Below are 24,806 nucleotides of genomic sequence, written 5' to 3' on the forward strand. Positions count from 1 at the left end.
CGCCGCGTGTGAGATACGGTCAGTGATACGTTTTTTGACCGCGAGAAGCCTATCAGCTGCAGAAATTCATCGTCAGGTGCATTAGCACAGAATATCTGGCTGCTTTTCATCCCTTCTCAGTGTACCTCATGGCATAATTAGGGCGAATATTCACTTCACTGTATTTTCTGCATGTTACGTGAGATATCACTGTACACTTCGTTACTTTACACACTTGATGTTTCACTACAATTCTGGTGGTGGATAGCCCTCTTCACTTACTTCGGTCCTCAATAAGCGTAACACATTTTCGCTATTACAGTATTTGGATTTAGCAATCGACAAAAACAATTCTGAAATCTTGTGCTCACTAATTAAAATGTAACTGTCATTTTCACTATTTACAACACCACATTCTTGTTCATTTTCGGTAAGATGTTGATTTGCGTTTTTAAGCACTGCCTGGCGAACTGCTATGCCTAATATCACTTCGCTGCGGCGTAACAGTTTCTTCATTTTTGAAATTGCTGACAACACGCTTGTGTCGAATACCGTAAAATGTACAACTGCAGTGAAACTTCGTCGTATTTGGCATTTTAAGATGTAAACAGCAGTCACAACCACAAGTTCAGAACACGAAATGCACAAGTAAACTTAAGTGATCTACCTTTATAGATAGAAAGATCGACTGCAATAAATCCCTGCTCATAGTGCAGTCGATATGTTCTTAAAGGATATTACGCCAGTGAGCTGCTACGGAAAGAGCGAGCCAAAATTAAATAACTAGACCCTGTGGGCAAGATTTTGTGTTTGACAGTATTGTGACAGCTAGAAATTCGAGCGCCGTGTCTGTTTTAGGAAGGTATTTAAGCACGAAAACGGTGAGGTACTGTACATAGAACATATATTTTTGGTATTAGGAAGAACCACAGAACTTTGTTAAATAAAAAAAATTCATTTTTGGACTCTCAGGATATCCAGATCCCTTTAACCGTCTTTAAATCGCAGCAGGTGGATACTTCGATCAAATTGTAAGTAGTGAAACACACGGCACCATCTTCCCATGTTTTTTTATTAATCTACCTCTCAATCGTCAGCCGTCGGATTGCATTTTCATATTAGCTGGCTTTTAAATAGAGGTAGGAGGGCGGATCCAGATTATCATTAATCAAACATGCAAACCTAAAGAATAAAACGACACCCTTCTTTCCCAGAAGTTGGTTATTTGCGCATACATTCAGCAAGTGGCAAAATCCAATATACGGTTTAGAAAAACAAAAATATATGAGCAGGATCTGACAGTTCTTTAAATGCGGTAACAATAAAATGGAAGACAGGTATGATGTAAAACATGGAAGCAAAGGTACTGACATTACTTTAAGTAAAAGCTGCATGTTCATTAACTGACAATAATACTATTTCTATTACTGTTATCCATTGTTTTTCCAAATAATTCCAGGTGAATGTTAACTTCCGATACTATTTTATTCCTTTTCTCATTATTGTTGCTTTTATTCTCGTACTTCATAGATCCCTGCTTTCTCTTACAACAAACTCTGTATACACTGTCAATTAGTCTAAGGCACAGTTACAGAAATGTCCAATTGAATGCAATAAAATAAATGAAGTAATAAAAATTAGTCTATCACCGTTCCATCTTACATTTTATTTACCGTCTTTTAAATACCCAAAGCACTCCGTCTTCAGGCCATGAGTGACCTACCGGGACCATCCGACCGCCGTGTCTTCCTCGAGGAGAATGCGGATAGGAGGGGCGTGGGGTCAGCACACCGCTCTCCCGGTCGTTATGATGGTATTCTTGACTGAAGCCGCTACTATTCGGTCGAGTAGCTCCTCAATTGGCATCAAGAGGCTGAGTGCACCCCGAAAAATGGCAACAGCGCATGGCGGCCTGGATGGTCACCCATCCAAGTGTCGACCACGCCCGACAGCGCTTAACTTCGGTGATCTCACGGGAACCGGTGTACCCACTGCGGCAAGGCCGTTGCCTCTTTTAAATACCCAGGATACAATTATTTTTTAAAAAATGCTGAAGGCCCCACATTATAATGATTGTTACGTGCAGAAACAGAAGAAATTTTCTTTAATGAACTATACAACACAGTAAAAAAAATTCTTTCAAAATGGAGATACAAAAAATAAGACATCTAGTAAACGTCCCCATTCTATGCATTTACTATACACTGAGTATTGTTATCATTAAATGAAATCCTTACACGAAAAAGCAAATAAATTATATGTAAAATTGCTTGATATATGGAATAAGTGACTGATGGGATATGTGCACCTTGTCAGTGCACCCAAACTAATTTTGTTACAGCCATTACATGATACGCGGAATTCTCTACTTATTCTCTCATTCCAATCAGTTACCCTTACATTAATTTGCGCATTTAATTTCAATGAACTTGCCACATTTTCTTCTATAAATATTAATTACACTTCTTAGTTCACAATATAGACTAATTCGCTCGAATTCCGAAGATAATAATCAAGGACTGCAAAAGGAGGAAGGGAGGCAGGAAGATTAGGGAATAACACTCCGTCGGCACAGAGGTCATTAGAGACGGAGCACAAGCTGGGTTTGACTCAGGGATGGGGAAGGAAAACGGGCATGCCGGCTCAAAGGAACCATACCGGCATTAGTCTGGAGCAATTCAGTGGCATCAGGAAAAACCTTAATATAGATGGTCGGACTGGGATTTGAAACGTTGTCCTCGCCGGTGAGAGTCCAGTTTGTTAATCAGTGCGCCACCTCGCTTTGGGGCTGCAAAAGGATCACTCTAAGCTAAAGATAACTTTTAGGTTAAAGATAATTTTTAGGTGAATAAGCTTTGGTACGAAGCTTTTTCTAGTAAGTAGCCTTCATCCATGAATTCTCCCCCTGCGGGTCCAGGGATTAGAATAGGCCCGCGGTATTCCTGCCTGTCGTAAGAGGCGACTAAAAGGAGTCCATCCCCCTCACGGGGGTAGTTAGCGCCTGCGTCCGGAGACGGACGGTTCCACGACCTATCATCGTGGTCTTTTTGGTTTTTCACTTCTCGTTTCTTCCTTCCTTTTGTTGGTTCCTTTCTTTGCTCTTCTCCACCTCACTGTCTTCCTTACTCTTTCCCTTGACTTCTCCTTACCTTCTCATTGCCTTTTTCTCCTTGCCTTCTCATTGCCTTTTTCTCCTTGCCTTCTCATTGCCTTTTTCTCCTTGCCTTCTCATTGCCTTTTTCTCCTTGGCTTCTCATTGCCTTTTTCTCCTTGCCTTCTCATTGCCTTTTTCTCCTTGCCTTCTCATTGCCTTTTTCTCCTTGCCTTCTCATTGCCTTCTTCTCCTTGCTTTCTCATTGCCTTCTTCTCCTTGACTTCTCTGGTCTCCGCCTCGGCGTTTGAGACAGTCTGTCCTCTTTCTCCCTCTCTCTCTTCTTTTTCCTCTTCTTCCTTCCTCCCTGTGCGTGCCTGAAGGCCGACCCACGCGTTCGCACGCGTAGCCGGTGACGGGGTAACGCGTAAGTCCCTGCCCTGGGTAGACATGTAAGGCACGCCCGTACCCCCTGGTAAAGGCCAGGCCCAGGGAGGGGTGATTGCCTGAGCTGATACCTTCTGACCATGCCGATTGGTCCCTCCGTCTGTTTCTCGGGAGGTGTGACCTGAGGTGTAAACATTCACCTAAGGCGGGAGTGCCCTCTGAGAGGGTCCCCACAAGGAAGGAGCGCGCCATCGGAGACGCTGGCAATCATGGGGGATTCCTCCGCAATGGATTCTACTCCATCTCTTTCGACTTCGACCCAAAAACGGAAACGTGACCAGCCAACAGTGACAAAAGTACTACCGCCTGCCCCACAGTTCCTCGTAGTTTCTCGATCTGAGGACGGAAAGGATTTTTCCTCTGTCAACCCTTTCGTTATTCAGAAGGGCGTAGATGCCATAGCCGGATCTGTCAAATCTTGTACCAGGTTGCGTAACGGCACCTTATTACTAGAAAATGAGAGTGCCTTTCAGGCACAAAAACTGCTTCGGGCCACCCTCCTGTACACGTTCCCTGTCCGGGTGGAGGCCCACTGAACTTTGAATTCGTCTCATGGTGTAGTCTATACTAGCTCCCTCGACGGATTGACTGACGAGGAGCTTCAATCATTCCTCGCTGAGCAGGGCGTGACGGCTGTCCATAGGGTCATGAAAAAGGTCAACAATGACCTTGTACCGACCCGGACAATTTTCTTGACCTTCGATAGTGTTAAGCTGCCATCGCGCATCAAGGCGGGCTACGAGGTTATTTCTGTTCGCCCCTATGTCCCGACACCTACGCGCTGCTACCAGTGTCAGCGTTTCAATCACACTCGACAGTCTTGTTCCAATGCGGCTAAATGTGTCACTTGTGGCAGGGATGCCCATGAGGGTGACTGTCCACCTCCGTCTCCTCGTTGTGTGAACTGTCAGGGTGACCATGCCGCATCCTCCCGCGACTGTCCTGTCTATAAGGAAGAACGCTGTATCCAAGAAATTCGGGTCAAAGAGAAAGTGTCCACCTCGGCTGCTCGCAAGCTATTGGCTAGTAGGAAGCCCACGCTGCTCCCAGCGGGGAAATACAGTACTGTCCTCGCCTCTCCTCGGACTACCCGGGAGGTAGCAACCCAGACATGCGATCTGACCTTCAGCACCACGGTCGTCCGTTCGGCCAGTGCTAAGATCGCGCGGTCGACGTCTCCTCTTCCTCCCATCACCCCACAGACACGAGCACCTTCCTCAGCTTCTGCTAAGACGAAGACATCGAAGTCAGATGCACGGGCCTTCAAGAAGGAACCATCCCGTGCAGACTTCCTCCGTACCTCGACCTCCCAGCCTTCGACCGGTCCTTCCACTACACGTCCTTCCAAAAAGGCGCATAGGAAGCACAGTTCTCCTTCTCCGCCACGGCGCATTTCTTCTCCTGCGCCACCCAGCGGTTGCCGCCCCAGGCCGTCATCCGTTTCGCCTGGCCGCACCGCTGGTAGCCGTACATCTGGCCGTTCACTGGCGGAGGAAGCTCCCCCTCCCGGCCATCCTCCCGAGATGGCCGATGACCCTATAGACCCAATGGACGATGACTGTCCGCCTACTGATAGCGGCGGCAGTGCTCGCTCGAAGCCATGCCCTAAGCGGCCTTCGAGGTGACCACTTCTCTCATCTTCCTTTTCTTACGATGGCACTTATTCACTGGAATATTCGCAGCATTCGCTCCAACCGAGAGGACTTGAAGTTGCTGCTCCGCTTGCACCGTCCGCTCGTCGTAGCCCATGCGATCAAATTGCCTTGGCACACTACACCTCTGTGCGTTTTGACCTACCCCCTGTGGTAGGTATCCCAGCTCATGGAGGGGTTATGTTGCTGGTCCGGGATGATATTTACTACGATCCCATCACGTTACACACCGGCCTGCAGGCAGTTGCCATCCGCATTACTCTCCCCACTTTTACGTTTTCCTTTTGTACCGTTTACACTCCATCGTCATCTGCCGTTACCAGGGCAGACGTGATGCACCTTATTGCTCAGCTACCTGCACCATTTTTGTTAACTGGAGACTTCAATGCCCACCATCCCCTTTGGGGCTCTCCAGCATCCTGCCCGAGGGGCTCCTTGTTAGCCGACCTTTTCAACCAGCTCGATCTTGTCTGCCTCAATACTGGCGCCCCTACTTTTCTTTCGGACACATCTCACACCTATTCCCATTTAGACCTCTCTATATGTACTCCCCAACTTGCACGCCGGTTTGAGTGGTATGCACTTTCTGATACATATTCGAGCGACCACTTCCCGTGTGTTATCCATCTCCTGCAGCATACCCCCTCTCCGTGCTTCTCTAATTGGACCATCTCCAAGGCAGACTGGGGGCTCTTCTCTTCCAGGGCGACCTTTCAGGATCAAACCTTTACAAGCTGCGATCGTCAGGTCGCACACCTCACGGAAGTCATTCTCGCTGCTGCTGAATATTCCATCCCTCACCCTCCTTCTTCTCCACGTCGCGTACCGGTCCCCTGGTGGACCGCAGCATGTAGAGACGCTTTACGTGCTCGTCGACGTGCTTTACGCACATTTAAACGCCAACCTACAGTGGCGAATTGTATCAATTATAAACGATTACGTGCTCAGTGTCGTCGTATTATCAAAGAAAGCAAGAAAGCCAGCTGGGCTGCTTTCACAAGCACCTTCAACAGTTTTACTCCTTCTTCTGTTGTCTGGGGTAGCCTGCGCCGGCTATCTGGCACTAAGGTCCACTCACCAGTTTCTGGCTTGAAGGTCGCGAATGACGTCCTTGTGGCCCCTGAGGCTGTCTCCAATGCCTTCGGCCGCTTTTTCGCAGAGGTTTCGAGCTCCGCTCATTACCACCCTGCCTTCCTCCCCCGCAAACAGGCAGAGGAGGCTAGGCCACCTAACTTCCGCTCCTCGAATTGTGAAAGTTATAATGCCCCATTCACCATGTGGGAACTCGAAAACGCACTTGGCCGATCACGGTCCTCTGCTCCAGGACCAGATTCTATTCATATTCAGATGCTGAAGAACCTTTCTCCTGCGGGTAAAGGTTTTCTTCTTCGTACATACAATCGCATCTGGATTGAGGGACATGTCCCCGCATGCTGGCGCGAGTCTATTGTTGTCCCGATTCCTAAGCCGGGGAAGGACAAGCACTTGCCTTCCAGTTATCGACCTATCTCGCTTACCAGCTGTCTCTGTAAAGTGATGGAGCGAATGGTTAACTCTCGATTGGTTTGGCTGCTCGAGTCTCGACGCCTACTTACCAATGTACAATGTGGATTTCGTAGGCGCCGCTCTGCTGTTGACCATCTGGTTACCTTGTCGACCTTCATTATGAATAACTTCTTGCGGAAGCGCCCGACCGCGGCTGTGTTCTTTGATTTGGAGAAGGCTTACGACACCTGTTGGAAGGCGGGCATTCTCCGCACCATGCATACATGGGGCCTTCGCGGTCGCCTCCCTCTTTTTATTCGTTCCTTTTTAATGGATCGACAGTTCAGGGTACGTGTGGGTTCTGTCCTGTCCGACACCTTTCGCCAGGAGAATGGGGTGCCACAGGGCTCAGTTTTGAGCGTCGCTCTCTTCGCCATCGCGATCAATCCAATAATGGATTGCCTCCCAGCTGATGTATCAGGCTCCCTTTTCGTGGACGATTTTACCATCTATTGCAGCGCGCAGTGTACACGTGTCCTGGAGCGCTGTCTTCAGCGTTCTCTTGACCGTCTTTACTCCTGGAGTGTCGCCAATGGCTTCCGTTTTTCTGCCGAGAAGACGGTCTGTATTAACTTCTGGCGCTACAAAGAGTTTTTCCCACCGTCCTTACGACTCGGTCCCGTTGCTCTCCCAATCGTGGAGACAACCAAATTTTTAGGCCTTACATTTGACAGGAAACTTAGCTGGTCTCCACATGTGTCATATTTGGCCGCCCGTTGTACCCGTTCTTTAAATGTCCTCCGTGTTCTCAGTGGTCTGTCGTGGGGAGCGGATCGAACCGTCCTACTTCGTCTATATCGGTCGATCGTCCGCTCCAAGCTGGATTATGGGAGCTTCGTATACTCCTCTGCACGGCCATCCATCTTACGCCGCCTCAACTCCATACAACATCGGGGTTTACGACTCGCGATCGGAGCATTTTATACCAGTCCCGTAGAGAGTCTTCATGCTGACGCTGGCGAATTGCCACTCACCTACCGGCGCGATATACTGCTTTGTCGGTATGCCTGTCGGCTACTGTCAATGCCCGACCATCCGTCTTATCGTTCCTTTTTTGACGACTCACTTGACCGTCAATACGGGTTGTATGTCTCTGCCCTGCTACCCCCTGGAGTTCGCTTTCGTCGCCTCCTTCAACACCTTAATTTTTCACTCCCTGCAACCTTTCGAGTGGGCGAGAGCCGCACGCCACCTTGGCTCCAGGCTCAGGTCCGCGTTCACCTTGACCTCAGCTCGCTCCCAAAAGAGGTCACCCCTGGTTCGGTCTACCACTCCCGTTTTTTGGAACTTCGTTCGAAGTTCATCGACATGACTTTCATTTATACAGATGGCTCTAAGACCAATGACTGGGACGGGTGTTCCTTTATTGTCGAGGCACAAAGTTTCAAATACCGGCTCCATGGCCATTGTTCTGTCTTCACAGCTGAGCTCTTTGCCCTCTACCAGGCTGTTCTTTACATCTGCCGCCACCGACATTCTGCTTATGTCATCTGCTCAGATTCCCTGAGCGCCATCCAGAGCCTCAGTGATCCGTACCCGGTTCACCCTTTCGTACACCGGATCCAACGCTCTCTTCAGCAGCTGGTGGACGTCGGTTCTCCAGTTAGCTTTATGTGGGTTCCTGGCCATGTCGGTATCCCTGGGAACGAAGCTGCAGATGCCGCGGCCAAGGCTGCGGTCCTCCAGCCTCGGACAGCTTCTTGTTGCGTCCCTTCGTCCGATTTTAGCAGGGTGATTTGTCGGCGCATCTTATCTCTGTGGCATGCCGATTGGGCTGCACTTACCGACAACAAGCTTCGGGCCTTAAAACCTCTTCCCGTGGCTTGGACGACGTCCTCACGCCCTTCTCGGCGGGAGGAGGTCGTTTTAGCCCAGTTAAGAATTGGACACTGCCGGTTCAGCCATCGCCATCTGCTGACGGCTGCGCCGGCGCCGTTCTGCCCATGTGGGCACTTGCTGACGGTTACACACATTTTAATGTCCTGTCCAGATCTTAACACACTGCACCTCGATCTTAACCTGCCAAATACTTTAGATGCCATTTTAGCGGATGACCCACGAGCAGCTGCTCGTGTTCTTCGTTTTATCAATTTGACACACCTCGCTAAGGACATTTGATGATGCTGTTTTTTAATCCTATGCCTGTCAGTCTGTCTTTTATCGTGTTTTCCCTTTTAGTTGTTGTGGTCAACTTGTGCCTCGCGGTGCATTCTTAGAGTAGTCAGGGCGCTAATGACCATTGAAGTTGTGCGCCCTAAAACCACAAAAAAAAAAAAAAAAAAAAATCCATGAATTCTGATGTGGAAAATTTGAAAGACAGAATCTTCAAGTGTTACTACCTCCTCTTCACTGGACTCAAAACGATTTCAGGGATAGATGCATTTAGATGGGGGACTAGCTGGAATCAGAGGGTGGTAAAATGGTGAATAGGGAAAATTTCTAATAAATAGCAACTGAAATTCCATAGCTTTCTCATCTTCAAAGCACTTTTATGGGGAGGTGCATTGTGCTGAATGACGATGACTTGCAATCCAAGCCTATTATCATACATTTTTTCATACAGGCAAACAGAAGGAAAGATTAGGGCTTCATGTATGTCGACGAGAAGGTCATTAGACCCAGTGTGTGCCTCAGCCATTACAAGAAAGGAAAACATTTACTGTGTAGATCGACAAAAGTGAGCCTAGTCTATAATCAGAAACCTATTGCTCTGAGAGTGAATGTGATATTTAGTAAAATACCTTTCGCGCTTGATGTTCTAATTTGGAGATAAATTGATCCTTCACAAAATACTCCTTTTCTTGTCTTCTGAAATTTTTTGGGTTCAAAACTTTGTCTACATGTTAATGTTAGAAAATGAATGCACAGAGCTCACATCGATACAGCTGGCAAGAATACCGCACGTAGTGCGATGGACAATAAATTTGATGGGTGATGGTTAACAACGGTGGTAATGTACTTTTTGATTAATGAAATTTGCCCCAATCAGGGCTTCGAACTGCAGGTTCTCTGTTACCTCACCATGAACCAACAAATCTTCCGAATCGCGAATTGAATATAACTATACAGAACATTAAATAACCTGGAAAAATTCCTTTTTCTTTTTTTTCCCTCTCAAGAACCTCTGACTTGAGTTTCTGTTACTGAATAAAAACAATAGGTAACTTCCGTGCAGTTAACGTCACAGTTCAGATTAAAGCATTTTTGTTACATACATCCCATCTCTATCGCATTTCACAGTGGAAGCCATTTTTTCTTCTTCTCTTTCCGAAAGGCACAGAGCAAAGGGTGGATGCACTTCACAGATAACAGTGAACTTTAAACACATTTTGCGATCATCGTCGTATCTGTCGCATAGCGAACACGAATAATGCCAATGACGATACGCTAGAGGAGGAAAGAAATTTCGGCACCACCTCTTTATGGGAAGTATCTGCATTTGTTTCAGGAGTGCTTCCTAAGCCTGCTCCTTCAGAATTTTCACCTAGTTAGCTAACAGTCTTTTGGTTTAATCCTATTTCTACGGAAGAGGTACGTAGTATTCGCCAACATTGTTTCACGCGTTACCGGTCCACAGAATATTGGCCGCATCCACACGACTATTCATCTTGGAGTATAGAATCTGTGAGACTGAGGGCGTACCATCAGACTGCTGGAAAAATATCCACACAGTCCCGAAGACAACAAGGGCACATAAGCGCGTTATAGCTGGCACAACCAAGTTTAACAGTTGATGCAGCTGTTAAGAATAATATACAGAAGAATGAAAAAAAAAAAGTGAGGATCTATTAGATGATGATCAGTATGGCTTTGGGAAACGTAAAGGCACCAGAGGCGGTTCCGTCGTTGTAATTGATAAGAGTAGCAAAGCTGAAGAAAAATGAAGACACGCTCATAGGGTTTGTCGACATAGATAAAGCACTGGATAGTGTAAAATGGTGCAAGATGTTTGAAATTCTGAGAAAAAAAGGAGTAAGCTATAGAGACAGACGGGTGATGCACAAGAACCAAGAGGGTATAGCAACAGTGCAAGACCAAAAACGAAGTGCTTGCATTAAAAATGGTGTAAGACACGGATATAGACTTTTACGCCCGCTGTTCAGTCAGTACATCGAAGAAGACGACGTAGAGTGCGTCTAAAATTCAGAGGGAAAGGATATCAATGGTAAGATTCCTAATGACAATGCTACACTCGGAGAAGGTGAAGAACACCTGCAGGATATGCTGAATGAAATGAACAATCTAATGAGTACAGATTAGTTATTTAGAGGAAGCCCGAGAAGACAAAAGTAATGAGAAGTAGCATAAATGAGAAGAACGAGAAACTTAGCATCAAAACTGGAGATCACGAAGTAGAATAAGCCCAATAATTCTGCCAGCTAGACAGCAAAATAACCCATGATGGACAGAAAAATTGGACTTAAAAAAGCGAACTATCACTGGCAAGAGGGCATTCCTCGCAAAAGAAATTTACTGATATCAAACATTGGCCTTAATCTGAAGAAATAGCTTCTGAGAATGTACACACATTGAAAAAAATTTTTGCATCACCTCGGTTCCGAGAGTTCCGGAACCTGTACTGAACACTGGATAGAGATAAACGTAAACATTATTTCAACCATTTTAATTGCTCAAGAAAATCACATATTGCATGTCGTACCACCACACACCGAGACCTTCAGTGGTGGTGGTCCAGATTGCTGTACACACGGGTACCTCTACTACCCACTAGCACGTCCCCTTGCATTGATGAATGCCCGTGTTCGTCGTGGAATGCTATCTACAAGTTCATCAAGGCACTGTTGGTCCAGATTGTCCCACTCCTCAACGGCAATGCGGCGTAGACTCCTCAGAGTGGTTGGTGGGTCACGTCGTCCATTAACAGCCCTTTTCAGCCTATCCCAAGCATATTCGATAGGGTTCATCTCTGGAGAACATACTGGCCACTCTAGTCGAGCGATGTCGTTATCCTGAAGGAAGTCATTCACAAGATTTGCACGATGGGGGCGCGAATTGTCGTCCATGAAGACGAATGCCTCGCCAATACGCTGCCGATATAATTGCACTATCAGTCAGAGGATGGCATTCACGTATCGTATAGCGGTTACGGGACCTTCCACAACGACCAGCGGCGTACGTTGACCCCACAAAATGCCACCCCAAAACAGCAGGGAACCTCCACCTAGCTGCACTCGCTGGACAGTGTGTCTAAGGCGTTCAGCCTAGCCGGGTTGCCTCCAAACACGTCTCCGACAATTGTCTGGTTGAAGGCATACGCGACACTCATCGGCGAAGATAACGTGATGCCAATCCTGAGTGGTCCATTCAACATGGTGTTGGGCCCATCTGTACGGCGCTACATGGTGTCGTGGCTGCAAATATGGACCTCGCCATGGACGTCGGCAGTGTAGTTGCGCATCATGCAGCCTATTGCGCACAGTTTGAGGCGTAACAAGACTGAGGCTGCACGAAAAGCATTATTCAACATGATTACGTTACTGTCAGGGTTCCTCCGAGCCATAATCCGTAGGCAGCGGTCATCCACTGCAGTGGAAGACCTTGGCCGGCCTGAGCGAGGCATGTCATCAACAGTTCCTGCCTCTCTGTATCTCCTCCATGACCAAGCAACATCGCTTTGGTTAACTCTGAGACGCCCGTATGCTTTGCTTGTTGAGAGCCCCTCCTGGCACAAAGAAGCAATGCGGACGCGATCGAACTGCGGTATTGACAGTCTAGGCGTGGTTGAACTACAGACACCACAAGCCGTGTACCTCCTTCCTGGTAGAATGACTGGAACTGATCGGCCCTCGGACCCCCTCCGTCTAACAGGCGCTGCTCATGCATGGTTGTTTACGTGTTTGGTTGGGTTTAGTGAAATCTCTGAACAGTCAAAGGGACTGTGTCTGTGATAGAATATCCACAGTCAACGTCTATCTTCAGGAGATAAATTCTGCCGAAATTTTTACAAAGGTACAGACGGTGTTTAGAAAGGATAGATTGCATGCAACCGATGGTGGAGTGTTCGTCGCTCTTAGTAGTAGTTTATCCTGTAGTGAAATAGAAGTGGATAGTTTCTGTGAATTATTATGGGTGGAGGTTACACTCAACAACCGAGCTAGGTTAATAATTGGCTCCTTTTACCGACCTCCCGACTCAGCAGCATTAGTGGCAGAACAACGGAGAGAAAATTTGGAATACATTTCACATAAATATTCTCAGCATGTTATAGTCTTAGGTGGAGATTTCAATTTACCAGATATAGACTGGGACACTCAGATGTTTAGGACAGGTGGTAGGGACAGAGCATCGAGTGACATTATACTGAGTGCACTATCCGAAAATTACCTCGAGCAATTAAACAGAGAACCGACTCGTGGAGATAACATCTTGGACCTACTGATAACAAACAGACTCGAAACAGCATATCCAGACACTCCGGGATGATGATGACATTGAAACAGAGGATGGCACGCGTAAAGCTGAAATACTAAACACTTTTTTCCAAAGCTGTTTCACAGAGGAAGACCGCACTGCAGATCCTTCTCTAAATCCTCGCACAAACGGAAAAAATGGCTGACATCGAAATAAGTGTCCAAGGAATAGAAAAGCAACTGGAACCACTCAACAGAGGAAAGTCCACTGGACCTGACGGGATACCAATTCGATTCTACACAGAGTACGCGAAAGAACTTGCCCCCGTTCTAACAGCCGTGTACCGCAAGTCTCTAGAGGAACGGAGGGTTCCAAATGATTGGAAAAGAGCACAGGTAGTCCCAGTCTTCAAGAAGGGTCGTCGAGCAGATGCGCAAAACTATAGACCTATATCTCTGACGTCGATCTGTTTGAGAATTTTAGAACATGTTTTTTGCTCGAGTATCATGTCGTTTTTGGAAACCCAGAATCTACTATGTAGGAATCAACATGGATTCCGGAAACAGCGATCGTGTGAGACACAACTCGCTTTATTTGTTCATGAGACCCAGAAAATATTAGATACAGGCTCCCAGGTAGATGCTATTTTTCTTGACTTCCGGAAGGCGTTCGATACAGTTCCGCACTGTCGCCTGGTAAACAAAGTAAGAGCCTACGGAATATCAGACCAGCCGTGTGGCTGGGTTGAAGAGTTTTTAGCAAACAGAACACAGCATGTTGTTATCAATACCGGCCGCGGTGGTCTAGCGGTTCTAGGCGCTCAGTCCGGAACCGCGCGACTGCTACGGTCGCAGGTTCGAATCCTGCCTCGGGCATGGATGTGTGTGTTGTCCTTAGGTTAGTTAGGTTTAAGCAGTTCTAAGTTCTAGGGGACTGATGACCACAGATGTTAAGTCCCATAGTGCTCAGAGCCATTTGTTGTTATCAATGGAGAGACGTCTACAGACGTTAAGGTAACCTCTGGCGTGCCACAGGGGAGTGTTATGGGACCATTGCTTTTCACAATATATATAAATGACCTAGTAGATAGTGTCGGAAGTCCCATGCGGCTTTTCGCGGATGATGCTGTAGTATACAGAGAAGTTGCAGCATTAGAAAATTGTAGCGAAATGCAGGAAGATCTGCAGCGGATAGGCACTTGGTGCAGGGAGTGGCAGCTGACCCTTAACATAGACAAATGTAATGTATTGCGAATACATAGAAAGAAGGATCCTTTATTGTATGATTATATGATAGCGGAACAAACACTGGTAGCAGTTAATTCTGTAAAATATCTGGGAGTATGTGTGCGGAACGATTTGAAGTGGAATGATCATATAAAATTAATTGTTGGTAAGGCGGGTACCAGGTTGAGATTCATTGGGAGAGTCCTTAGAAAATGTAGTCCATCAACAAAGGAGGTGGCTTACAAAACACTCGTTCGACCTATACTTGAGTATTGCTCATCAGTGTGGGATCCGTACCAGATCGGGTTGACGGAGGAGATAGAGAAGATCCAAAGAAGAGCGGCGCGTTTCGTCACAGGGTTATTTGGTAACCGTGACACCGTTACGGAGATGTTTAACGAACTCAAGTGGCAGACTCTGCAAGAGAGGCGCTCTGCATCGCGGTGTAGCTTGCTGTCCAGGTTTCGAGAGGGTGCGTTTCTGGATGAGGTATCGAATATATTGCTTCCCCCTACTTATACCGCCCGAGGAGATCACGAATGTAAAATTACATTAGAGCGCGCACGGAGGCTTTCAGACAGTCGTTCTTCCCGCGAAAAATACGCGACTGGAACAGGAAAGGGAGGTAATGACAGTGGCACGTAAAGTGCCCTCCGCCACACACCGTTGGGTGGCTTGCGGAGTATAAATGTAGATGTAGATGTAGATGTAGATGAGTTCTGGGAACGAGGGTGATGCAAAACGTTTGAAGCACAGCATCGTATGGTAGTGTATCATGGACAGTGAAAAGAATTGGTACAGAAGGGAATCGAAGGGTTTGAGATTCGGTGCTGCAGAAGAATATGGGAAATTAGATGGTTAGTTAAAGTCAGGAATGAGGAGGTTCTCCACAGAATCGGAGAAGAGAGGAACACAGAGAGAACACTAGTGCAAAACACTGACAAAAAATAAGGGGCATGAGGGAATGACCTCCATGGTACTAGAGGGGAGCTGTAGAGGCTAAAAACTGTAGAGGAAGAAAGAGACTGGAATGCATCTACAGGAAGTAGTCAAGTGCTACTCTGAGATGAAGAGGTTTGGGCAGCAGAGGAATTCGTGGTGAGCTACGGTTAGGACGACCTACATCCGCCCACTTTTTTTAACTGCCTTTTAGTTTCTGACAGAAAGATATGCACGCAATACTCATCTGTAGTAACACGTCAGCCCACTAAATCAGTGGAAGTCTCCCAGAAGTGCAGACAAACATTAAAGATTGATTTAGAAAGTTGCTTTTGGTGCACATTCAACCTACTTTGCTCAGATTTATCTCACAGTCAATTCTTTGTGTAAAATAGACAACAAGCTTTCTTCTTATACGCCTACTTCTTCAGCTAATTCACAGTTTTAATCACCAAATCACTCAGTATCACCTTTTGAACTTTCTTCATATTTTAATCTGTTAAAAAAATCTTTGGATGTCTTTCTTTGAATTTAGCTACACATCTTGTATGGATCCTACTTACTCACATGTCAGGTTATTTACTATTTTTGGTTGTCTTTTTCCTTAACTTTCCTTTATGCTGAGTGTTAATAGTCCTGCAGCAACAAATGATTTAACTGTACCCAGCAGTAAAAAAGAAACTCCGCCGGTGAGAATGTTTTGCATATTACCACTGCCGATTGGACATGCGCATGGCATGATATGTGAATCAGCAGCAGTTGGTTAGTAATAGTCTTGAAATGCACACGTAGCGAGGGGTGTGCATTTCGATATAACTGGGCTGCAACTACATCTTTCTCGAGATTGTGTTATGTACAGTTCATTTACTCGCGACGTGTTTTCTGTATTACCTAAAGTTTCACTGTGAAGTAATTTATTATGTGATGTAGCCAGAGTGCCGGCCGGTGTGGCCGTGCGGTTCTAAGCGCTTCAGCTTGGAACCGCGTGAACGCTACGGTCGCAGGTTCGAATCCTGCCTCGGGCATGGATGTGTGCGATGTCCTTAGGTTAGTTAGGTTTAAGTAGTTCTAGGGGACTGATGACCTCAGATGTTAAGTCCCGTAGTGCTCAGAACCATTTGAACCCAATGAATCTCAACCTGGCACCCACCTTATCAACAAATTTTTTTTGATCATTCCACTTCAAATCCTTCCGTCCGCATACTCCCAGATATTCCCCTGTTTCCAGCTACGAGGCAGAATGTACACTCTCCTTAACCCTGAGTGCCTAGATCAAGAAAAGGTAGTCGTAACGCAAAAGTAACGTGAACTCGGTACAGAAACCACACACATTACTGCACTTGTATTTAATGGAATATGCTCTCTGACGCCTGAGATGTTTGCGGTAAGTACAATATTTTATGGTCATATCAGAAGTGTTTATCTCCCAAGGTTTCGATCATGTCAGCCGTTTCGCCTTTACTGGGTCTTCTATGTTAGGAACATCTGGCACGAACAATAATATTCACAAGAACGGTGGCGCCAATTACGTAACTGCGATATTAGAAATTCCTATAGCAAACCTTCTTCCTCAAGAAATGGAATACGCAACCCTTTCAACTGACTTTCCAGAATTTTAAACACGAACAGCTGCTAGCACGAGTTTCTTAGAAGTAGATACCTTAGGGGTTGCGAAGCAACTCAAATCACTTGATACGGGCAAGTCTTCAGGGCCAGATTGTATGCCGATTACTTTCCTTTCAGATTACGCTGATACAATAGCTCCCTACTTAGCAATCATATACAACCGCTCGCTCACCGATAGATCTGTACCTACAGATTGGAAAATTGCGCAGGTCGCACCAGTGTTTAAGAAGGGTAGTAGGAGTAATCCATCGAACTACAGACCTATATCATTGATGTTTGTTTGCAGTAGGGTTTTGGAGCATATACTGTATTCAAACATTATGAATCACCTCGAAGGGAACGATCTATTGATACGTGATCAGCATGGTTTTAGAAAACATCGTTCTTGTGCAACGCAGCTAGCTCTTTATTCGCACGAAGTAATGGCCGCTATCGACAGGGGATCTCAAGTTGATTCCGTATTTCTAGATTTCCGGAAAGCTTTTGACACCGTTCCTCACAAGCGACTTCTAATCAAGCTTCGGGCCTGGGGGTATCGTCTCAGTTGTGCAACTGGATTCGTGATTTCCTGTCATGAAGGTCGCAGTTCGTAGTAATAGACGGCAAATCATCGAGTAAAATTGAAGTGATATCAGGTGTTCCCCAGGGAAGCGTCCTGGGACCTCTGCTGTTGGTGATCTATATAAATGACCTGGGTGAAAATCTGAGCAGTTCTCTTAGGTTGTTCGCAGATGATGCTGTAATTTACCGTCTAGTAAGGTCATCCGAAGACCAGGATCAGTTGCAAAGCGATTTAGAAAAGATTGCTGTATGATGTGGCAGGTGGCAGTTGACGCTAAATAACGAAAAGTGTGAGGTGATCCACATGAGTTCCAAAAGAAATCCGTTGGAATTCGATTACTCGACAAATAGTACAATTCTCAAGGCTGTCAAGTCAACTAAGTACCTGGGTGTTAAAATTGCGAACAACTTCAGTTGGAAAGACCACATAGATAATATTGTGGGGAAGGCGAGCCAAAGGATGCGTTTCATTGGCAGGACACTTAGAAGATGCAACAAGTCCACTAAAGAGACAGCTTACACTACACTCGTTTGTCAGAATATTGCTGCGCGGTGTGGGATCCTTACCAGGTGGGATTGACGGAGGACATCGAAAGGGTGCAAAAAAGGGCAGCTCGTTTTGTATTATCACGTAATAGGGGAGACAGTGTGGGAGATATGATACGCGAATTGGGATGGAAGTCATTAAAGCAAAGAGGTTTTTCGTCGCGGCAAGATCCATTTACGAAATTTCAGTCACCAACATTCTCTTCCGAATGCGAAAATATTTTGTTGAGCCCAACCTACATAGGTAGGAATGATCATCAAAATAAAGTAAGAGAAATCAGAGCTCGAACAGAAAGGTTTAGGCGTTGGTTTTTCCCGCGCGCTGTTCGGGAGTGGAATGGTAGAGAGAGAGTATGATTGTGGTTCGATGAACCCTCTGCCAAGCACTTAAATGTGAATTGCAGAGTAGGCATGTAGATGTAGATGCATCTGTAAGAGATACTCTGTTCACAGGAATATTCTACAGACTGCGTCCTTTGGAGACACGTACGTTTCATGCTACAATTTTCGATGCCCAGTTCAAGAGCATTCACTTTCATTTTGCCCATGCAGTGTCAGCTGCAACAGCGGAAATAACTAAGGAATATCGTTCCGAGCATGGGCAGATGGGTCAAGTGGCTCCTGAACGAAGAGCATCAGGTGTAACACAAGACGACTCTAACAAGCCCTCTGTTGTCCCAAAGCTCAGTCATGCAAGAAATTCAAAGCTCTCTTTCCGCGGCCAACGAGCTATATTAAGAGTTCCTTCAACGAAATTAGGACGGAACTGTGATCTTGTAAAGATCTGACTTGACAGTGCCACACCATTTTTTTGTCAGGGATTGCAAAAAGATACTTAACATGCTAAGCCTCTTCTGTTTCGTCGGAAACAGTGGCTGCGTTAACGAACTTGGTTGAGCCAGATAACAGAAGCTGACTGGAAGGATAATTCATTAAAGAGATAGTTCTATTTGTAGGGGGGGGGGGGGGTTATTTGGGGCAGGAGAAAAAAGTGCGAGGTCATTGGTCTCATCGGATTAGGGAAGGACGGGGAAGGAAGTCGGCCATGTTCTTTCGCAGGAACCATCCCGGCATTTGCCTGAAGTGATTTAGGGAAATTACGGAAAATCTAAGTCAGGATGACTGGACACGCGATTGAACCGCCGTCCTCCCGAATGCGAGTCCAGTGTACTAGCCACTGCGCCACCTCGTTCGGTAGTTCTATTTATGTCTATTGCTGATGATCACTGGTTTCAGTAATCAGTTTTTTGCTATAAATAAGTGGTTTTAAAGTACACTGTGATTTTTTAGTAAAATTTTTAATAGCTTGGCGTAACATTCATGACTTTATTATTATTATTATTATTATTATTATTATTATTATGTTACAGGCATTTAAGTTTTCTTTAATTAAGGTGGTCATTTTGAGAAAAACGCACTCAAAAGTTCAAAGTAACACAGAACTTTTACATTTTACATTTAACGGGAGTTGTCCGTGAATACCAGGGGAAACCTTGAAAAAAACCTGTTTTCTGAACAGTGTAACTCAAAGAATAAGATTTGTTAACCCATATAATGCTTACCATCTTTTAACGCATCTTTTGGGAACATTTATGTATGAATCATAGCTTTATCTCTCACACTTTTTTAATTGTATTTTTGTTGCAAATTAATAAATGGTGCTAATTATTTGTGTGCATCATAGGTACACATTACTCAAAATTCTTTCCCTGTAAGTTCTTTACATGATTATCTTTAAAGCAGGCTATTGAAAGGATGGTGCTGTCATAAACTGTGGCACAAAAAGACTGTAAGTATGATAATCAATTATTGGAAATAAATTCATGGTTTTTCTTCGAAAAAGCATTTTTTTTTTTTCAAATTAAAGTCACAGAAGTAGTCCACTTTTTAGTTAAGCATGTTTTAAGACAGTATACAAAATATCAGCTCTCTGTCTTTAATAGTTTTTAGTCAAAGTATACCAGACAATGAAATAATTTAACTTTTGGGAAATTCAAGTTTAAGTTAAAACTCGCTTTTTCTATTAAACTTGCATGGCAGTAAGGCATCCCAGGTCCATAGTCATCTTGTTTCCTATGTCGTTCTTCTTCACTTCTCTTTTTCACACCATCTTCTTATTCTTGCTTCTTTGGTGGCTTCCAAAACAGATTTTTCTGATTCGAAGAGTCTCCTTTAGTGAATGGCTATTAGAGCTCTATGCATATTTAGTCCACCAAGCACTCCCGTCATAGCATTAAGCATTCACACTGCACCGCCATTGAAACATAGAACAGCATCTAGTATACATACTTTCAAAGTATCTAGTCCAACTAGAACAGTTTTTGGTATCTGTTTCCATATACAATTGCTGAAAGTTTCATTTGGATTTTGAGTGCTACCATGTAAACATTTCTCTAATAATCTTGTCACTAAGATCCCTACATACAGGTTTTATATCTTCCGTTATAGCAAGTGGCAAAGAATGTTTATGGTTGTAAGTCTCACCTTGAGTAACAGCCCTCTGATAGCCACACCATACATCACTGCCAGGTGGTCATCATCTGTGGAGGATTTATGGAAGAAAGTAGCCCATACTGCCTTTCATCACTCCCTCTAAGGCATTTTACTTTGTCATATGGCGTGTCCATAATACCGCAACCTGTCTATTTCTTCGTCTGTAAGCTAATCACATCCATTAATGCACTTACCATCAGCTAATTCAATTTCCTTCAAATTTCTAAGTTCCTCAATCTTGTACCTAACTTTTTCTGGACATGTCCAACACATTTCCTTTTTTTTTTTTAATTTTTGTGTCAGCATAAGGTTTGGATTCACAATCATTTTGATATCCTTTTGAGATTCCATCTCCTAGGTAAGATGTAAACATCGCACCATATTTCTCCACAGATGTGTGAAATATCTTCACAACACCTTCAGGTTCCATCCCTCCACTATAACGACTAAAATTATCAAACATTTATGATTTTCAGTTCCACTATTACAGCAATGGTTACGCGTGGTAATACATTCCACATCAGTGACTTTATCACTGCTCAAAGAGGTAGCTGTCACTACACCATTTAGGGAACTGTGACCTTTTCGTTGCCAGGATGAGTCCAGGGCTACAGACATACATGTATTGTCGTCATTCACGTCTACACTATCCTATCCTGAACAGTATATTTCATACTATCATTTGCTAGTTCTTGTACAGTCTGTAGAATAATTTTATTGTACCTGTCAAACCTTGTCGTGGGAGGTAAGTCCGTAACATCACAGAAAATTTGTGCACTTGTATACCCTTCACCCATAAACCTAGCATAAGCAAGTTACATATTTGTGTTATACACTCTGTTTAGTTTGCCACAGGCAGAACCAAAATCCCTTAAATCACAAAAATTACAAACAATTCCCAATTTTGATGCACAACCTCTTCTAGCACGTTTCTCCTCAACTACCTTCACACCACTATTAACACATTCCTTACATTGCAAAGCTTTATTTATTAGTTAAGATAGAGCAGAGAGTTCGATAATAACACAACCTAAATCAATAGTTGGCGTCTCTATATTATCAACATTAACACTGTCAAGCCCATAGTCCAAATATTTCAATTTTAGCTTCGATGCACTTGGAGTAGTTGAAGCTGATTGAAGTGTTGTATCATGTTGTATTTCAGTATTAGCAGGGTTAACCCGTTTTTCATAAAATTTACGTTGTTTTACACTGAACTTCTTAATTCTTTCCATCGCTTTCAAATGGAATTAGAAACTCGTGCACACAGTAAGAAACTCAGGTACACAGTTACTTCGTTGTTAACAAAATATTTTCCCCAAACTAACAATAAACAATGACTAAACTCTCTGTATAAACAGAAGATAATATTAGCCAACTTAAGGGACTAAAAGGTCATAAAAACGAAACAAATGAGAACAAAACTTTATTTTTAACAAAGCTGACTGTGTGACATGGGGACCTCGTGGTGCGTGCAGCCGCTTTTATTTATAGTATGAAGGCTTTCACGACCGGATGACGTATCTTCTGGTAAACCTTCCGGGATGTAAGGTCGTGGTCCATGAAACTCTTCAGCTCCTAACGTTTCGTCCAGAGCTGCGCTGGACATCTTCAGAGGGGACGGCAAGACTCACCGGAGGAGAAACACCCCTCTGAAGATGTCCAGCGCAGCTCTGTACGAAACGTTAGGAGCTGAAGAGTTTCATGGACCACGACCTTACATTCCGGAAGGTTTACCAGAAGATACGCTTTTATTTACCTGTAATTTTGGTACTTTCTGTGTTCCATTTTCCTGGAGGTAAACTTATTCTCGTTCAGAAAACTATAGAGAATTTTTTTTTGGACAAATTAAAAAATCGATTTTTTGATAGTTATTCACGTACAAGCTCCCTTAAGAAACTAATTTAATGCCAAAACTCAGCTTTAAATGTCCTCTTCTAAATAGCATAAAAATGTGCATCACAACTCTACAGTTTGATATCTTAAACCGGGCGTTTCCGACGCACTTCTGAGGGTCTGAACTGCTCATGGCTCATCAGATTCAGGATCAGCAGCTGCATTACTTCTGGTTTCAATAACACGTTCAAGTGAACTTGAAGACATAAAACGCCGTCGAATTCATCCTTGCAGTATGGCCTGATGTTTCTGAAGCGATGTTCTTGACATCTCCTTGCCATTCCTTTTGGAGACATTTCATCGGTAAATGCATGACGTTCATCTTCTAATGGGGAAAGTCTGGTGCATAACAGGTTCCCTGCAATGTCGATTTTGCAGTTCACTCTACCTCGGTTCTCTAAATTTTACTCACAGTGAGTGTACTGAGTTACAACGGGTATTTTCTTTGCATCATCGTTGTGAAAAAATTTAACCAGTGCTGTATTTTTACAAGAACTGTACATTTTTCAGTCTCAACCATCATAGCGGAATTAACATTAGTTGTTGGTGTTATTTTATCACAAGGAATTTTCTGAAAGGTTTACTAATTCTTCTTCAGGTAGATCTTCGTCTTCACTTTATTCGTAACTGCTTCAACATCTTTGAGAAAAATAATCTGAGTGTACATTATTATTGTAAATTATCTAAATCTGTCTTACTTAACATACCTAATACCTTATCTTCACTAATTTATATTATACACACATATCAGTCAAGTAAAACTTCATCACTTTTAATTTTAAATTCGTACTTAACAAACAAGTCAGAAACAGACGCAATCAGGTGTGTTATTTGCATTGCTACCCACACTCGTTTACAAAAAGTAAATACAGAAACTAAATGTTCAAGATAAAAAAAACCGTTCATAATAAATAACTCTTTAAAAGAAATGCAAAGAGCTAGAGTTTGAATATCAGCAATATTACCTGATTGTAAACCTACGAAAGAAAAGGGACCTGCAGTTGAGGAAACCTTATTGCTGTCAGGAAACGTTCTTCTGTTAAGAGAAATCGGTAATAGCTGTCTTAGTTGCCGCTAGCATGCAGGACAGAATAATTTTCAAAGTGATGCGAATCAGCCAAATGCATTAATGGAAAGGGACGACTTGTCCACCTATTCATTTCTCCATAAGCGAGAAGAGGTACCTTTTTTCTAGGCTCGATATTTACTACTTTGACAGATTTGAGTGTTTTACCTTTTAGAAATTGCTTTATTATCGATTGCAGCTTTCAGACGACAAAGTAAAGAGTATTAAATTGTAAAAAAAAGAAAACCAATAGTTTTGGGGCAAACCACTTTTTAGACGATGGTGACAATTTTTGGCCGACAAGAAGTGCCATTTTGCTTTCCGCCCCACAAGTATTAAAACTGTCAACCGATATAGTGAACTATCAATATTTTTGCCACAATAATATCGGTATCTTATATCAGTAATGATAGAATGTAAATAGAAATTTGCCCATAGTTAGTCCAGCCCGGACTAGAAGCGCACCGGCCCCTGCTGCACTGCTCTACATGGGGCAACAAGAGTCTCTGACGAAGAGAGCAATGGCGTCTACACTTGGGTCGGACAGCGCGGCGCTCTCTGATCGATGTGCTTTGGGCTCCTGGTAACTCTGACTGCAGTTAGGAGCAGCAGTCTATGGAAAGCGAACAGGTTTAATGGGACTGTGGAGTGTGTAGGTTAGTTTACTTTATCATCAACTTTTTTAGTTTTTCTTGTCATAGAAAATGAGTGAAGAACATACGGATATACTACGAGTACATCAGATCACTCGGTCAATCTGGGAGCGATCTTGGGTGAGCTCTTAAGTTTCATGGAATAGCTTACGTATCTTCAAGAACATTTGTTTTAGTTTTTAGCAGCAATTCCACTTTAGACTACCGTATGTAGAGACAAGGAAGACCAACTTTTGACACTAATTGAGGCGTTGACGTGGGGAAGGGAGTAACTCATGAGAAGCAAATTTGACAGGAGACACAAAAAACGGTTTCGACACTGAGAAATACGAAGTTATATTTACAATTGGTTACACAAACTCCAAATTAACTTTATAAATATAAATTTAGCAATTTGTTACATTAGTGTAAGAAATATAATTATGGTGTACAAAGATTGAGGTAAAATGCACGACATCTGATGTCCATGCAGTCCAGCATCGTCAGGTGGGCCTTCAACTAACTGGTCACAGAGAAAGAACTGTAGAAGTGTTATTGAGAGATTTATACTCCCTTCAACGGTTCCATTTCACTGAACGAATCTTCTGTTTCTGTGATGGGCAGCTTATCCCTCGCAGTTCTAATCCAAGAAGCAGAACTTAACCTTCACCGGTGCTGTATGCAACAATGTGTCAAATACCGGGGTGAAATCATAGAAATCTTCCATTGTCGTCT

At 44.1% G+C, this 24,806-nt stretch overlaps 1 pseudogene; it reads right to left on the minus strand.

Moving 5' to 3' along the window:
• Positions 1-1,871: 1,871 nt before the first annotated feature.
• On the minus strand, positions 1,872-1,989 carry LOC124597031 (annotated as a pseudogene).
• Between the last annotated feature and the right edge of the window lie 22,817 nt (positions 1,990-24,806).

The sequence above is a fragment of the Schistocerca americana genome, chromosome 2 (genome assembly GCF_021461395.2).
Source record: "Schistocerca americana isolate TAMUIC-IGC-003095 chromosome 2, iqSchAmer2.1, whole genome shotgun sequence".
Taxonomy (NCBI): Eukaryota; Metazoa; Arthropoda; class Insecta; order Orthoptera; family Acrididae; genus Schistocerca; species Schistocerca americana.